The 17,166-nt window shown below is 37.6% G+C and overlaps 1 protein-coding gene and 1 pseudogene across 6 annotated transcripts in view; both read right to left on the bottom strand.

Annotated features, from left to right (window-relative positions):
• Robo1 (roundabout guidance receptor 1) overlaps positions 1 to 17,166 on the bottom strand; it is a 1,243,546-nt gene that overhangs the window by 608,247 nt on the left and 618,133 nt on the right. The gene's annotated exons all lie outside the window — the stretch shown is intronic.
• On the bottom strand, positions 4,282 to 5,071 carry LOC101600264 (annotated as a pseudogene).

The raw sequence follows: 17,166 nt of genomic DNA on the forward strand, positions 1-17,166 counted from the left end.
TATTCCCCAGTGAATATTTATTTCGCCTCATTATATACATGAGTAATATCTACAGTAAATATGTTACTCTGGTTAAAGTGAGAATTTAAAAGGAAAAATAGGGCTGGGGAAATAGCTTAGTGGTTAAGGTGTTTTGCCTGTGAAGGCTAAGGACCCGGGTTCATTTCCCCAGGACCCACATAAGCCATATGCATAAGGGGGCGTACACAACTAGAGTTCGTTTGCAGTGGCTGGAGGCCCTGGTGTACCAATTCTCTCTCTCTCTCTCTCTCTCTCTCTCTCTCTCTCTCTCTCTCCCTGCCTATTTCTGTGTCTCTCTCTCTCAAATAAATAAATAAAACTAAAATATTTTTTTTAAAAAGGAAAAATATTTTGCTCAACTTTCTAAATAATATAATAGATAGCTAGTATAATGTTTTGAAATAAAAAGTATTTACCAGTAATTTCTTTCAGTTAGATATTTAAAATATTTTTTCAGGTTAGTCTGCATAATAATAAAGTTTTTTCCACCATATTCAGAACACTGCAATATCTTGCTTGGACATAATGGAAAATCTTGTAATTAGTAAATTTTACACTCATGTTCTGCAAAACATTACCTTATAGAACTACTTATTACTTATTTAGGTAGTTAGTGAATATTAAGTATTTCCATTTCAACACAGAGTATTATTAACACAATCTGCTCATAGGAAATATAGGGATAATTTAGGAAAGGTTAAATGTGATGCTTGATATGATTTTGAATTTTTTCAAATGGAATTACTTCAGCAAAATTTCAGCTTTCTACAAAAAAAGCTTTCATTTCTGGTTGCTCCCCTAGCCACTCCCAGCTTCCCTAGATCAGCCAAACAAAAATGGAAAGCTAAAGTTTGTCCTTAAAAACTTCCATGTGAGGGCTGGAGAGATGGCTTAGCGGTTAAGCGCTTGCCTGTGTAAGCCTAAGGACCCCGGTTCGAGGCTCGGTTCCCCAGGTCCCACGTTAGCCAGATGCACAAGGGGGCGCACGTGTCTGGAGTTCGTTTGCAGAGGCTGGAAGCCCTGGCGCGCCCATTCTCTCTCTCTCCCTCTATCTGTCTTTCTCTCTATGTCTGTCACTCTCAAATAAATAAAAATAAAAAATGAACAACAACAAAAAAACTTCCATGTGATAAAATTTAGTTTCTAAGGCCAGTAAAGCTGCAGAGTGCAGGATAGTGATTAGTGGCTAATCAGCTCCACCTTTCTGAAATAGTTGCACCTGGTTGGTTGGACTAGTGATCTTCGCTAGTTTCTTGGAGGTTTAAGCAACTTGAGTGGTTTTGTTTTGCTCACAAATGTGTGGCTCCACATGACACAATCTTCCCCCACAAACCCATCCTTTTTTTCCCAGTAGTCTCTCTTTTCTTCCAGATTAAGAAGATAACATATGTAGGACGAGCAGCCCTTCCTACCTCAACCTTTCCTCTACTACCATCCACACCTGTCACTCAAGGGATTCTATACCAACCCTTCCCTACTTATGAAGGCTACAAAGAGTGATTGCCTCGCATCCACTAAAGGACAACATAAGGGCTATTTTAGCTTAGATATACAAGATAGATATGCAAGAGACAGGAAGAAGAATGGTTTTGATTAGTGAAGCTATTTTTTTTTTTTTTCACATAAACTGAACTCACTTATGAGTCTTCAATCAGCTCCCTTCTTGGTTTTCTAGGAAGGATTACTTACTTTTGTGGCATAGCTTTTTAATAAAGTTACATTCCCTTTAATCTTCACAAATTGATGCTTATTATTTAAGGCTATATGTAAGCAGCACAGCTCTGATCTTATTTATAATTACTTTAAGAGTACCTGATTACATTTTAAGAACTGATTCCTCTTGAAAGGCTATGAAGCAAAAATTGATTAGCCTTACTGTAAATAAGATCATGTGACTAATTAAATGACTTCTTTTATCTGCAAGAGGATAAGCATTGCAAAGAAGACAAGTAAATCCTGGCTAAATATAAGAAGGAAAAGATGAAAATTTACCTTAAGTTTTAACAGCATGGCTGCTTATGCATCTGCACATTTATTTATCTAACGACAAAATATTGACTGGTAAAAGAGGCTAAGTAAAAAACATTACATTCATCATGAGATTTACTTCATTTGTTTAGAATATAAAAAAAACATAATGAAAAGTGATGCTAAAGAATATGAAGCATATTTGAAAAAAATTATAATAGTCAATAAGTTGTAAATAAAACTATTTCTGACTTAAGAATTTATTCTGACAAGGCAATACAAACATACACACACACCCCTACAAATTCCCCTAATGTGCATCAACATCCACATAATAGGAATTAGTACTCCGGGCTCTTTTTCCTCAATTGACTAACATGCCCATTTTAGAAAAGGAGAGAGAGAAAGAGAGAGAGAGAGAGAGAGAGAGAGACAGAGAGAGAAAACTTGTGAAATATATGCTTTTCAATGAAAAGAGTTGGGGAGGACCACAGATGGTTGTCAGAATGAAATGAAGCATGGATCTGTTGAGAGAATTCAAAAATCAGTGTGAAATCTGAACAGAAAGGCACAGAGCAGAAGGCAACATTTCAAAAGGCATTTGGCACCAAGTGGCATTGTGAGGGTTAATTTACTGCCAGGAGCTGCCTGGCCTTTCACTCTCTAAAGGGACACAATAGGCAGATCCCGAAGTGCCCATCATAATCACAGATGCTGTGGGATTAATGCTAAAATGAAAGCTTCATGAATATTAAAAATATCAAACCTCTAATGATGTATCAGGGTTCGAAACAACATCCAATCTCACAATCTAAGAGCATGGCACACAGACAGAATATGACACTGTCTTTTAAAAACTGATTAAAGCCTACTCAATTGGTAACAGAAAGAGGCTTATGCATATTAGGACCTGAATTGGCTGCCAAACTTTACAAATTGCACAGACTAATTACCATAATTAAGCCTTGGATTGAGGAAGAAAATTCCATTTATCTCAGGCTGACTCAGTGGAACTTCAACAAAGAAAGAACTGACATCAGACGGGCTTTTCCCTCAAATGATATTTCAAAGCCCACTAAAAATAAACAAATAAACAAAAGAGGCCCAGAAATAGTAACCATTCAACTTAAAGTTGAGTTGAAAGGAAGAATTGTTCTACGCAATAAATGCTAGTTTAGGTAATTTTAGAGTCTACTGCACATAGGAAGTTTCACATCTTTAATTGTAAAGATGTTTAGCTAAAAATTATGGATTATAAAAATGTAAGAGAATTGATTTAAAAAAGAATTTTAATTTACCAAGTTGCTTTAATGAGTAATTCTGCAATATCAGTATAATTTAGAATTTATTTAGCTCAATTGCTATAAAGATATAATAGGTTACTAAATATTCTATCAGCTCTATTTGAGATCAATAATAATAAAAGAAAACCAGGTTAGAACCTTTCTGATAAAATTTTTTCCCAACAATATTTCCTTGATTCACTAAAAAATAAAGTTAGACTATACAACATAGAAATAACCAGTATATCACTTGACATTGCTTTTTGTAAAAGTTTTATGAAAATCCAAAAAGAAATAAAACATAACATATATTTTACCATATGTTGTTTGTTAGACAGGAAACTTCATCACCACATGGCTTTTGCCCTATTTACCTTTGAAATGACACTGGCTTGGCATTGGGAAGTCCCTGGCCTATCACATGTGCCAAGGTGTAACAGTTTACCAAAGAAGAAATGACCTGCAATGTGTCCCTTCAGAGCACATCTTAAACTTTTAGACTACAAGAACATACATGTACTCTTCCACTTACAGCAGGGCTGTGTCTTGAAAGCACCAGTCGAAAATATTGTAAGTAGGAACTGTATTTGGTGCTCATATCCAACTGAATATCCTAGCTTACTATAGCAATACAATCCCTAAAGAGTGTTGGCTATTTTCCCCTATGACCTCCTTTTTTTTTTTTTTAAAGCAAACAAGTTTTAATTATGGGCTAAAAATGTCTAATACAGTAAGCATGAATTAGAAAAATTAAGATTCCAAATACAATGCTAGAGAATTTCACAATGGGGAGGAGTGGGGTTAATGAAGATCCTTTTCTACATACATTATGATCGTTAACAGACTAGTATCTTAATTGGAATGATAAGGCAAAATAGTAAAACCATACTTTTCCTATAAAAAGTTACACATTATCTTCTGTAGGGATGGCTGTCATACAAGAAACAGAGAAGATACGATCACTCTATTGCACACCCAGGGACAAAAGGGAATCTGATCATAGAATGATCTAGTCATCTTCCTCCTCTCCATCATCTTCAGCATCTCATTTCCTTTTCTCTCCCCGAAAACTTTCCTCATCCTCTTCCTCATCTCCTTCCCCTCTTCAACATAATCATCGTCATCTTCTTCATCCTGAATTTCTTCTTTTATTAAGTATGAGAGGCCCACTTCTTCTCCGCCCACTTCTGAACCTGCTTCATCTTCATCCTCATCCTCATCTTCATTCTCCTCCTCCTCTTCATACCCTTCAGGGGGACCAGCCTCATCTTCCTCCTCATCTTTATCATCTTCATGTCCATCCTCCTCATCCTCCTCTTCTGAGTCTGGGGCTTCATTATCCTCCTGATCAAATCCATCTAAATACATGATTTGTTGCAGCAGTTCAAAAATACTTTCTCTATAATCTTCCAGGTTTGTGATCTCACAGTTAAACAAGTCCAGACTTCTCAAATTTTTCAGATTTTGCAAAGCTTCTACGGTACTGAGATCTTTGATTTTGTTTCCACTCAAATTGAGGTAGGTAAGATTTGGGCATTTCTCTGCCAGGACTTCCAAGCTTCCAGAAATTATATTGTCACTAAGTTCCAACTTTTGAAGTTTATTGATGCTGTGAAGCCGAGCCAGTGAGCTTAACTCCACATTAGTCATGCTCAGAAACTCTAGTTCTTTAAAAGTGTCATTCAGGCTTTTGATTTCCCCATTGACACATAGGTAGTTATCAAGGACTAACTCTGGCACCTCCTCCGGGGCTCTGTTCTTTAACTCCAGGTTAATCTTCTTCTTCATCTCCATGTCCTCCTCCTGTTTTTCTGACACTACTCTCTCTCCTGCTTTCCCCCCTTTTTCCTGCCTTTCCCACCCCACCCCACAACCTTACCAAAAATAAAAATAAAAATTTTAAAGATTTGGTAATGAATGAAAAGAAATGCAAATATAAACACCCACGACCACCAAGAGGTGTGGGGAAGAAAAGAAATGGAGCCCAAGGAGTTGGGACTCTTCACTAGGCTCCCCCCAACAACCACCACCACCTCCTCCTTGTCCACACACTCGTGCACGCACACTCTCTCTCTCACACACACACACGCACACACACAGGCACACACATGCCTGCAGTTCCTTCTCCTTCAATGGCTTCTGCGAGACTCGACCTCCTGTTTTTAAGGAGAACATATATCATTGTGTGGTTACCTTCTAATTGCTGGTGTAAAACAACTGACCAAAACTAACCAATCTGTAAAAGGAATTTTATTGGTTTACAATCTTAAGGGGAAGCTCTATGATGGCAAGGGAAAGGATGGCATGACCAGAGGCTGGACATCACCTCTGCCTCAGCAGGTGGAACACAGAAGCATAATATGAGCAGAACTAACACTGGGAACCTAGGGTTAATAAACCATCAATGTCGACTCCAGAAACACCTCTCCCTAGCAAGAGTCCACATGTCCAGTTGCATGAACCGAGTAAGAAGCATTCAGAACACAGGAATCTATGGGGGACAGTTAGCTCAAACCACGCAGTAATACTGCTATTACTACACCAGGGATGGTCAGTATTTAAAATATGCAGAGCACATTTTTCTATCCAGCATGTATTGCATTTGCACTATTAAATTAAGTTTCATACTTTTTATAAGGCTCATTTTCGTCAACTACAGGCTCCACCATGAAAACAAAGTGAAACAGTATTTTGGACTTAGAAAGGTCCTTTTCTTTCTCCCATACCCATGAAAGTGGCACCTCTGGCAGAAGATATATGGGTGAGGGGCTGGTGAAGTTGTAAGTTGAGAGTTAGTTTATCTGCAGAGAGTCAACTTGTCTCCTGAATTAAAAAACAAACAAAGAAACAAAGAAACAAACAAACAAAACTCTCCAGATTCCCTCAGCCCCTTGATGAGTGGCAAACATAGCTTTCTATGACCATGTAACTGGGTTTTTAAGAAGATCTGGAAAGAGCACAAATGGGTACAGAAACCAGAAGTAGATATATTTTGTTTGTAAGAAACACTCTGGAGTGTCAGTGGGCTGCTAAAGAAGAGTGAAGTATTGCTGAATCGCGGCGTTGCTAGTGACTGCTGGGTTTGAATGCCGAAAGATGGGACCTGCTTCGGGTGACACAGGGGTGGCGCATGAAGGACAAGACGATGACTGAAGGATGACAGGAACTGGGATTTTTGCTTAACTTTCCTCTGTGGTTTTATTTTCTAGATGGAAGTTTTACAAATTCTAACCAGGGTACTGTTTCTATTCTTTTTAAGCTAGGGTTTGTAAGAATGTTTATTTATTTATTTTTCTAAGAGCAAACAAAATAATCAAGCAGCAGCAACATCAACAACAATAGAAAATCCATTTTAACTTTCTAGCTATCTCTACTATATAAATAATAGCCCATAGCTTACTCAATAATCAATAAGGCCAATTTTAAGTAAACTAAGCCCACCTCCACATATATTCTACTTTTATATCCACTTCATCATATGTAAAATCATTGATGCTGCACTTACATTAAAGAAATCCAGAAAAATGCTTATTTAAGGAGGAAAAACATCTTGAGAACATTAAAAATATTTATTAATAGTGTATTTACTGTATATGTTTGAAAAATCTCATTTACTTTTATATGCTGAAAATTTCAACATTGTTATAACCCCTAACAATTTGAAGTGATATAATTACCTAAAAATATTACTTTGTTTTTAGTAGGAAAAACTCTAAGAGTAAGAAAGTTGATTCCATTGAGTTCTTAACACAGACACATGCACACAGGCTTTCTTCAAGGAGGAGAGAGAGAGATCTACTCATTTCTTTCATATATGAATACAAATGCAGGAAATATTGAGGATTCCATGCTTACTTAGTTTTTATTTTTGACCCTAGGATAGAAGGAGAACAAGTAAAGCAACAGTGGAGAGTTCAGTTCCATATGATTTCCCACTTAAAACTGTGTTAGAAACCTAGCATTTCTCTGTATGTGTTCAAATAAGTAAGAAAAATCCCAATATTTAGAAGTGAACAAAGGTCAGTGTTCTGTAACCTAACAACAGTGGGTAGAAAAGCCAATTTTCTTACAAAGTCTACTCTGCAATAATTTGCAGGTATCTGTGGCTCATGTAAGCAAAACAGAAAAGAATGAAAAGAATACCTTCGTTGAAGGAGAAAGTCCAAGATGTTAAAACTTTTTGTAGCTTTGGAGATGGTGTCCATTATTATTCTGGGGGAAGTTTATGCATTCTTTATATTTAAGATTTTTTAAAATTTATTTTGAGAGAGTCAGAGAGAGAAAGAGACAGGGAGAATGGGCACACCAGGGCCTCTAGCCACTGCAAAAGCACTCCAGATGCATGTGCTACCATGTGCATCTGGCTTATGTGGGTCCTGGGGAATCAAACCAGGGTCCTTTGGCTTTGCAGGCAAATGCCTTAACCTCTAAGCCATCCCTCTAGCCCTGAAAGTTTATACATGCATGTTGAGCTGAATTCACTGGTCACACTAGTTCAGCTTTGTAGGCACACTGTAATATCTTATCTGACCTAAAAGGAAAGTGTGCCATGATTGGAGGAACTCTTTGAAAGATATAGGTATTCAAGAAAAGAGCCAGCCGGGCATGGGAGCGCATGCCTTTAATCGCAGCACTTGGGAGGCAGAGGTAGGAGGATCGCCGTGGGTTCGAGACCACCCTGAGACTGCATAGTAAATTCCAGGTCAGCCTGGGCCAGAGTGAGACCTTACCTCCAAAAAAAAAAAAAAAAAAAAAGAAAGGAGCACATCCTAAAGTTATAGCTAAATAGAAACTAATGGTCACTGGTAGCCCAAGCAGTAGGTATATTTGAATTTGTCTGTAGTCCAAATGTATATTTATTTTTAAATTTTTATTGTTCAGTTTTATTTATTTATTTTTTTTACTTGAGAGCCACAGACAGAGAAAGAGGCAGATATATATGTAGAGAGAGAATGGGTGCACCAGGGCCTCCAGCCACTGTAAATGAACTCCAGACACGTGCACCCCCTTGTGCATCTGGCTAACATGGGTCCTGGGGAATCGAACCTCGAACAGGGGTCCTTAGGCTTCAGGCAAGAGCTTAACTGCTAAGCCATCTCTCCAGTCCCCCAAATGTATATTTAAAAAGCTTTAAAATGTGAATATTTTTGACTTTAAGACTAAAATTAGTAGTAATAAAAATTCACTAAAACCCAATCCCAAAAACTAATTTGCATGTTTGTGCTTTTTTTAATGTTCGTGTTTTTATAGCAAATAAATGAGATTAGTTTTTTTTTGGGGGGGGGGGTTGGCCGTTAATGCGTCACCATGACAAAATATTTGTAAAAGATTGCTAGTCAGCTAACATCCAACTTTGTTTCTGAGTCAGATATAATCAGATTTGTGGAAAAAGTATCAGAACTCGAGGCAATTCCTAGAGCAGTGGACTTAGTGGGATATTAAAACATCTGTTGCCAATAAGCACATCCATTTTTGTTATTCCTGCCAATGCCAACCTGTTATTCAATTATTATTAATAAGACAGTTAGTGCATAGGAGTATGCTTCAAGCTAAATAAAATGCATTGTTTGAGTTCTGGAACCTTTTTGTTTTCTCCAGAGTTTGGTTGTTTTTAACAGTTGCTAATCATACCCCATCACCAGTAATGTCAAGTGAAAATAATAATAAAAGGAAAGCATTGGTAGGATACAGGGAAGAGAGTAGAAACACATGACTTTTAAATGCCCTATATGAGAAAGGATTAGGCAGCACAGTATTGAAAGGTGATCCCACAGATTGTTAATGCATGCATGTTTCTCACATTAGTTCCCTTAAAAAGGCTTTAAACACACACACACACACACACACACACACACACACACAATAATCCTATCAACAAAATCTCAAAAATGTACATCTTCCTGGCCCTTGGGACAAGAACTGTTTTCTTACTTAAGACTTTGTATAAATTACCAGTGCAGCACATAGTAACACACTCTGAAATGAATGGGTAGAGTACACTGTGAGAATTTTCAGGGAGTCACCACATAACTTACAGTTGCTGAGGATTTAAGAAAGCCAGAATATGATACATACACCAGTTTCATCTGTCTACCAAGACTCCTTTTTTCTTCTGATTGAGGTCAGGGCTAGGACGTATTGTAGGTGAATCAGGTGGCACCAAGGATGGAGCCGAACTGAGTTATGAGGAAGGGAATCAGTGTCAAATTTGTTGTTTTAAGGAAGTCCCCTTTTTGTAAAAGTTTCCAGACAGACTTAGAAGACTGACTATGACCTCTGAAATGAAAAGGGAATAGTCCTTGGCTCCTAAGCATTCCTTCTCAGACTTTCCTTGATCTTCATCCATCTATAGTTTTTGAGCTCCATGGGAATCTCCCATTTCCTCCAGAGCACAAGCCAGGGCCCATAATTTTCTTCTCTCATAACAGTGGACAACACACAGGTGTGACACACTGAGACTCCGGCCTGCCCATGTTCCAGTTGTGGCCATTTGGGAGAGCCGCCCAACCGTGACAGCACTGTTTCCTTCTCTCTATGGTATGGCTGTGGCATGTGTTTCAGAGGCTGACTGTGCCAATCACAGTACCGGTCAGGGGGAGGCACACCTCAAGCAGTAACTCAAGTTGTCAATAGATCACCTAACCTCACTTAGAGAAAGGGAATACCTGTGATGGCTCAACCTGTTCTGTTGTCTCTGTTTCTCCACATGTCTTAGGGCTTTATAGTTACTATAACAATTAACTTTTATAGAAAATTTGCTTTTATAATAAATGGTTGGACTGTAGAGATGGATTAGTGGTTAAGAAACTTGCGTGCAAAGCCTAAGGACACATGTTTGATTCTCTAGTACCCACGTAAAGCTACATGTGCAAGGTGGTACATGCATCTGGAATTCTTTGTGATGACCAGTGACCCTGGCCCACCCATTTTTTTTCCTCTCTCTCTCTCTCCCTCTCTCCCTGTTTGTCTATCTCTTCTTAAAAATTAAATAAATGAATGAATAAATAAAATATTAAAAAATAAATGGTTGACAATAAAAGAATTATTCTAATGACAGAATTCAGGTGGTAACAGAGGTACTCAATACAAAATGTTTTACTCTTTTCAATTTGATTTGCAACTCTTTTTCCATTGTGCAAACACCTAGCTGTGACATTTATGTTGCCTGATCACTCTGGCATCTTTTAATCTTTGGGGGTACTTCCTAACCAGAATTTTTACATGTCATATTCTGAAGTGCTTGTTTAGGCACACATGTTAGACAGTGACAGTTAAACAGATGACTAGAAAACACTCACATGAAGACTTCTGTCTCTAGAGAATGTGATTAAGTATCATCAGATTAGTGATGATGACAGAGATTCAATAAAGACCCACATAACTTGGGAAGCAATTTTGAATTAATTTGTTGTTGTGGTTCAGTATTTTTGTTGTCAACTTGGAGAGAAGCCATGCACTAAATGCTTCACCTCGTGACAGGAAGATAGCCTGAAATCTTTTTCTCAACGTGGGACTCAAGATGAAATTCAGATGATAGGGCTCATTATAAAACTTTCTCTGTATCTCAGTGTACACACACACACACACACACACACGCACGCATGCACACACACACACATAATTTTTGGATTCTAGGAGAACAGATTTGTTAGCTACTCTTCACCCTAATATATTTAGTATAAACTCTTCAAAGACTAGGACTAGAAATTATAAATTATGTACTTCATATACTTTATTTTAATAATGAATTACCCATGAACCAAAGAGATTGAGCAATTGGGTGATCAAGATGACTAAGCTCTTTGATGATAGCTTTTACAACATTGTTCTACATACAGTCTTAGTGAAAATCTTGGCTGAAGAAGGTGATCAATATAAAGTTATTTGGTCGTCCACATAGGTGGGGTATACATGTTTTTCATTATATATAAGTCAATGCTCAACTTGCCTTCTTTGGTGGACAAATTAGTGTTTGATCTGAGTTACTCTGTGATTGCTTTGTAATACATTCATTTTATCCCCAAGCCTCTTCTCCGCGTCTCCATCCCCTCTCCAACATGTCCATCCTCTCTATTGTTATTACATGCTGTTATTATTTTTATGTCTGTCTATAGCTGAGCTCTCTATTGCATGCTGTTTCTGTACAAGGTTCTCTTCTCATGCCTTCACTTTGCATTTTCCTGCTTGGCAATCATAGGGGCTGTGCCCTGTATGTTCTGATGGCAGCCTTTCAGATATTTCCAGTCTCCTGCCCTTTTTGATAGCTGGCTGTGACCAACTGAATTGATTTCAGTGGAAACTCAGAGGTTTAGGAGCTAGAATGTGATTCACCAGTGGCTGCTACCTGAAGAACAATGTCCTCATTTAGTTTAGGAGAGCTTGATCCTTTTTGTTAAAACTCATATCTAACCCCAATGTCATAGGAAAAGATATACAGTGTGCTCCAAAGATAGGAGGGGAAGGTAGCAGACATGGAGGACCACTCATGCTCAGGTGGAAATGTTCTGTTGTGAAGGGATAGGTGATTGTCTGCAAGTGATGCGGGAGAGGAGTTTCTAGGCCATCTCTAACTTTGGGACAAGTGCCAAGATTCTGTCATCTCTGTTTTTCATTCCACATTACTCTCTGTTTTCTCTGGTGCTGTTAAAGTCACACTCATATGAACATTCTTAAATACTACATGGTAGTGAGAATCATGCAGACCATAATCACCTCAAATTGGATTTTCATTCTCAATCAATTACTTTAAACCTGGTGCTGAATAATTTTTGTGCAACACTGAATAATTCAGTCACTCAAACAGGAGCCATTGACATGCAAAGTGTTGGCAGAATGCTTTTGAAGAAAAATTCCAAAATCAATCCAAAAACAGATGGTCCCAGAATTAGCTCATTTCGCCAGAATTTCTGGGACATATTTTAATCTGAATAGTATATAATCTAATTGGTAAAATGAAAATTGGGTTTCAAGCTCAGCTATAGACAGACATAAAAATAATTAAAACTCATTCTGGCACATTCACAAGCCTGTGTTTATTTTAAGCCATTCGCATGCATAGTATTCAACTCAATTTAGCTCATGTGATTTAGGTGATGTATGAAGAAAACCACCAGAGAAGCAGGAAATGTAGTTCATAACTCTGCTTTTGCCAGTAATTTCCCATGTGGTCCCAAGCAAATATCGCTAAAAGGTCATGTCAAATGTATTAGCATTCTATGAGAGGCTATTTCATTGATAAAGGCAAAGTTTATCTTGTACCTATTTATTTTATTATATTACATTATTTTGAGATAGGGTCTTGCTCTAACCAGGCTGTAGTCTCAGGCTGGCCTTGAACTCACCTTGATCCTCTTATCTCTGCCTCCAAGTGCTGAGATTAAAGGCTCATACCACCACACCCAGCACTCCTATCTTAATACTGATTATAGGATGCTTAGAGATTGCAATAGACACTGGTCACTCCCCAATTTCTGAGCCTGCAAAATGTGTGAAGGGCAAAGGGTAATAAAATGCAGATACAAATAAATGTTTAGCATTTTAACATGGGACATGGAATATATCGGTCTTTCAATCTTTTATATCAACATCTAGTCTGTTATAGACTTGTTACATTTTTATAACTAATTTGCAATATTTTTTAATGTATCAAATGTCTTGTGTATTTTGAATATGGGGTGGGGTTGTATTGCTTCTTTGATTTTTGAAATAAGTATGAAAGAATTCATTAAATTAACTTTGGTAATTACAGAAAGATAATTGCTGCATAGTCTCACTCATCTACAGCACCTAACCTGAATCTACCCAAGATGCCAACATACCCAGCAAGCATCTTGAGGACCAGACAATAGGGTGGTTGGGGAGGGGAGGGCAAAGAAGGGGGTGAGGGACACAAATCTGGACCCAAATGAAATGGTACTATAAAATTCTACATCCTAAAAGACCAATGGTTGAACCTTCACCAGGCACTTAGAGGGAACACCAGAGTCACAAGGCACTGGAGAAGATATGATGAAGACTGACCTTAATCTTCTATTGATCCTCTCTCTTTCTTCCTCTTCTCTCTAACTCTTTTACACTACTTACCTTTTTTTTCCTTCTCTTTGTGGGCACTGACCTGTAACTCCCAGTGCCAGCAGGTGGCTATCATCCACAATGAGCTTTGTTCTTTTTTCTTTTTCTTTTTTTTTTTTTTTTTTTTTTTTTTGTTTGTTTTTCAAGGTAGGGTCTCATTCTAGCTCAGGCTGACCTGGAATTCACTATGTAGTCTCAGGGTGGCCTCAAACTCATGGTGACCCTTCTACCTCTGCCTCCCCAGTGCTGGGATTAAAGGTGTGCACCACTATGCTGGGCATACAATGAGCTTTTGAGCAGAGAGAACTAGAAGGTTTCCTAAAACAATGACAGATTTCTATCAGAGTACTTCATGACCCACCAGAGGTTAGTGGTAAGACCCTACTGCTGAAGACACCATATGCAGTTGCATATAACATGGAATGACATGGCTGGAAGCTGGAAGAAACTCAGTCCCTGGTCAGTGTGTCTAGTGCCAGAAGGTGCTACATGGGTGACTGGGAGAAGGTGACCAATATCTGTCCAAGCAACTCATGGTCTAACCTATTTAGCAGCAAATAACCTGTCACAATGCTCACACAAGTGTAATAGTGGCACACAGCCATGGTGGGAAACCAACTGCATTTGATTTGGCTAACTGATCTTCTCAGTGGAATGGAACCCATAACTGGAGCTTGGAAACAAGTCAGAACCAGATCCAAAACTAAGCCCACTCTCCATTATCAAGCTACCACCAACCATGGGCTACAAGAAGGCCTACAGTTATTAAATTCTCTATAAAAAATAAAAAATGGTTATCCCATTTATGTGGTGCCAACTTTACTCTCCCTCAGAGAATCTGCTTCTCATTTTCAGATAGATGCAGATCCTGAGGAGAGTACTACCCCATCATGCCTCAAAAGGGCCCCAGGTGAAACTAAGAATAATTGGTGAAACAAGCAAGTGTGCTATTTTCTTGGTGAACCTGGTACCAGCACAAGGGTGAAGGAGATCAACACAGAGAACAATCAACTCCTTCTGAATCAGATGTCCTGAGACACAGAGGCTCCCAAGACCTTATCACTGAAGCTGACCTAAAATGAACCCAACATGGCTCAGGAAAATTTGCAGAAGAGGGGATGGAAAGGATGTCAGAGCCACACATTGGGTCATGATACACAGAGACATTTCCTCCTTCCCATAACTGATGGCTAACCTCACAATGCATTACCCATATACCCCAACAAGGAGGGGCCAGGTGGAGGGGGGAGGACAGGGAGGAGGCTAACAATGGTACCAACTTGACTGTATTTACTGAGTATGAAACTAATTAAAAACTAATTTTGGGAGAGGGTACAGGATAAATTGTTTCTTTTTGTTTCATTAACCACATATTACAGAAATATAATACTATAGGAATCAAAAGTATTCTGTTAACATCATTGTATATATCCATCCAGAACTTTAAAGATAAGCACACATGTCTTATATAAGTGCCTATTGTTATGTGTTTAGGCATATAATAAGTATACATATACATAAACACACATTAATTTTCAATTTGTAAAAAAATAGGAAATTTTCCTTTTTTAGTATTTTCTATTAGAGAAGGTCTTGTTACATAGCTCACACTGGCCCCAAACTGAAGAGCTTTCTGTCTTAGCCACCTGAGTGCTGGATGACAGGCTTGCTGGTGTCAATCCACCTTCTCAATCATTTTTCTTTCTTTCTTTCTTTTTTTTTTGGTTTTCCGAGGTAGGGTCTCACTCTGGTCCAGGCTGACCTGGAATTAACTCTGTAGTCTCAGGGTGGCCTTGAACTCATGGCTATCCTCCAACCTCTGCCTCCCAAGTGCTGGGATTAAAGGCATGCACCACCATGCCCAGCAGTCTCAATCATTTTTCACACTTTTTTTTTTTTTTTTTTTTTTTTTACTCCAAGCATGCTATTTATTGAACTCATGCATCTCATAAAGGCTGAACACAATTTTTGGTCAATGTGCTCGGGTCCTGTGTGTTCTGAGAGCAGAATATTTTATAACTAATATTTACTGCATTTCTTAGATTCATCAATGCCCATGTAATTATGATCTGAATATTTGTGCCTATTAAATGCATTGGTAGAAACCTGATGCCCAAGGTGATTGATTTTGAGGTGTAGCTCTCTGATATTTGATTGGGTAATGAGGATGCCAACTTTATTAAATGTATTTATGCCCCTATGAGAAAGGCCAAAGAGATCATATGTTCATCTTCCACTATATGAGAACATGTCTCCTGGATATCTGGTATACTGATCAAATGCTGACTCAGTAGGTTTTCTGATCTTTCATGGAAAACTCTAGAATTGTGAAGAATAATTTATACTTTTTTTTTTTACAGCAGACTGGACAGGTTAAGAAACACAATTAAATTTCAATGAATAAATATATGAAAGTAAGAAACTGAAAAATGCACTTATGAACTTAACTGTTAAAGTTATAAATATGAATGTAGAAAGCTGCTATCAGACTACTGAATAGATGACATAACTTATTTTTGCTTGTTAAGATTCACATAATTCTATTAAATACACTCAGAATAGAGATACAAGTCTCAGAATATGGTTCAGAGATTAAGGGTGCTTCTTTACAAAACCCATCTGCCTAAGTTCCTATCACCTGGTACCTATGCACCCAGGTACACAAAGTAGTCCATGTCTCTGGAGTTTGCAGACGTAAGACCTGGTGCATCTATACTGTCTCTCCCTCTGTTGCACTCTCTCAAATAAATAAACAAAATATAAAAGAAATAGAATAGAAATAAAACTACATGCCAGATGAGGATATGAAGTTTTCCTGAATTAAAATATTCATATATATTACATGTTCTATATATATATATATTATCTTCAGGTACATATGTTTTCAGATTATATGTGTGTGTGTGTGTATATATATATATATATATATATATATATATATATGTATGTATATCTGGAAATTAAGTGAGTAAAGTAGGACAGAGGTAATAAGAAAATTATCACACAGGTCATGCTACATAAGATGTCACTATTTGTCCTAAAAAAAAAGGTGATTGTATCTGTCTCTGTGTGCATACAGTTTTGCTTATGTTAATGAATAGCTGTGAGGCCTTTTATAAGGAAAGCAGAAGATTGACATCAAGGATATTTATGAATATTTCCAAAAGAAAAGTAAATATGAACATTCAGCATAAAACTATAACATGAAATATCAAAATAAAATTGCAGTATTTCATGATACTGCTTCATGGGGGTGATAAGAGGTAATGCAAATGTATTTATAATATTATTGAACTTCAATCTTACTATAATGCTTGATTGAAGATGTTTTAGAAAGATGTATAAGTTAAAAGAAACATAAATCAAGCAATGTTTTATTTTAGAAGAGCAAACATAATGTAGAACCTGTGACTTGAGCGGATGTACTGGGGAGTTGAGAGAATATAGTCAGAGACTCCTAAAGAAATTTAGCAGCTTTTGACAGTTTAATGATAATGAAGCAAAAATTAGAACCACATATTTCTCTAGCATACATCCCAAAATCATAAATAAATTCTGATACAAAATTTTATGCATTCAGTATTTGCTTTACGTGGAATGTGTTTTTTGTAGAGGAATGTTTAAATAATGTCTCTAGTTTTAAAACTTTCCTAAAGATTTGTAATATATCCTAAAATAACACTAATACTAGCACATTTTAACTAAAACTCGCCTCCCTGTGACACATAGCTCAGGCATGCATTTTGAATCCCTAGAAGTGCCTGTCTTTGGACAAAAGAGCTGAGGAGGCTGTGCAGTGCTGCCCAGTAGATCTTCGATGTTG

This window comes from Jaculus jaculus, chromosome 4 (assembly GCF_020740685.1).
Source record: "Jaculus jaculus isolate mJacJac1 chromosome 4, mJacJac1.mat.Y.cur, whole genome shotgun sequence".
Classification (NCBI taxonomy): Eukaryota; Metazoa; Chordata; class Mammalia; order Rodentia; family Dipodidae; genus Jaculus; species Jaculus jaculus.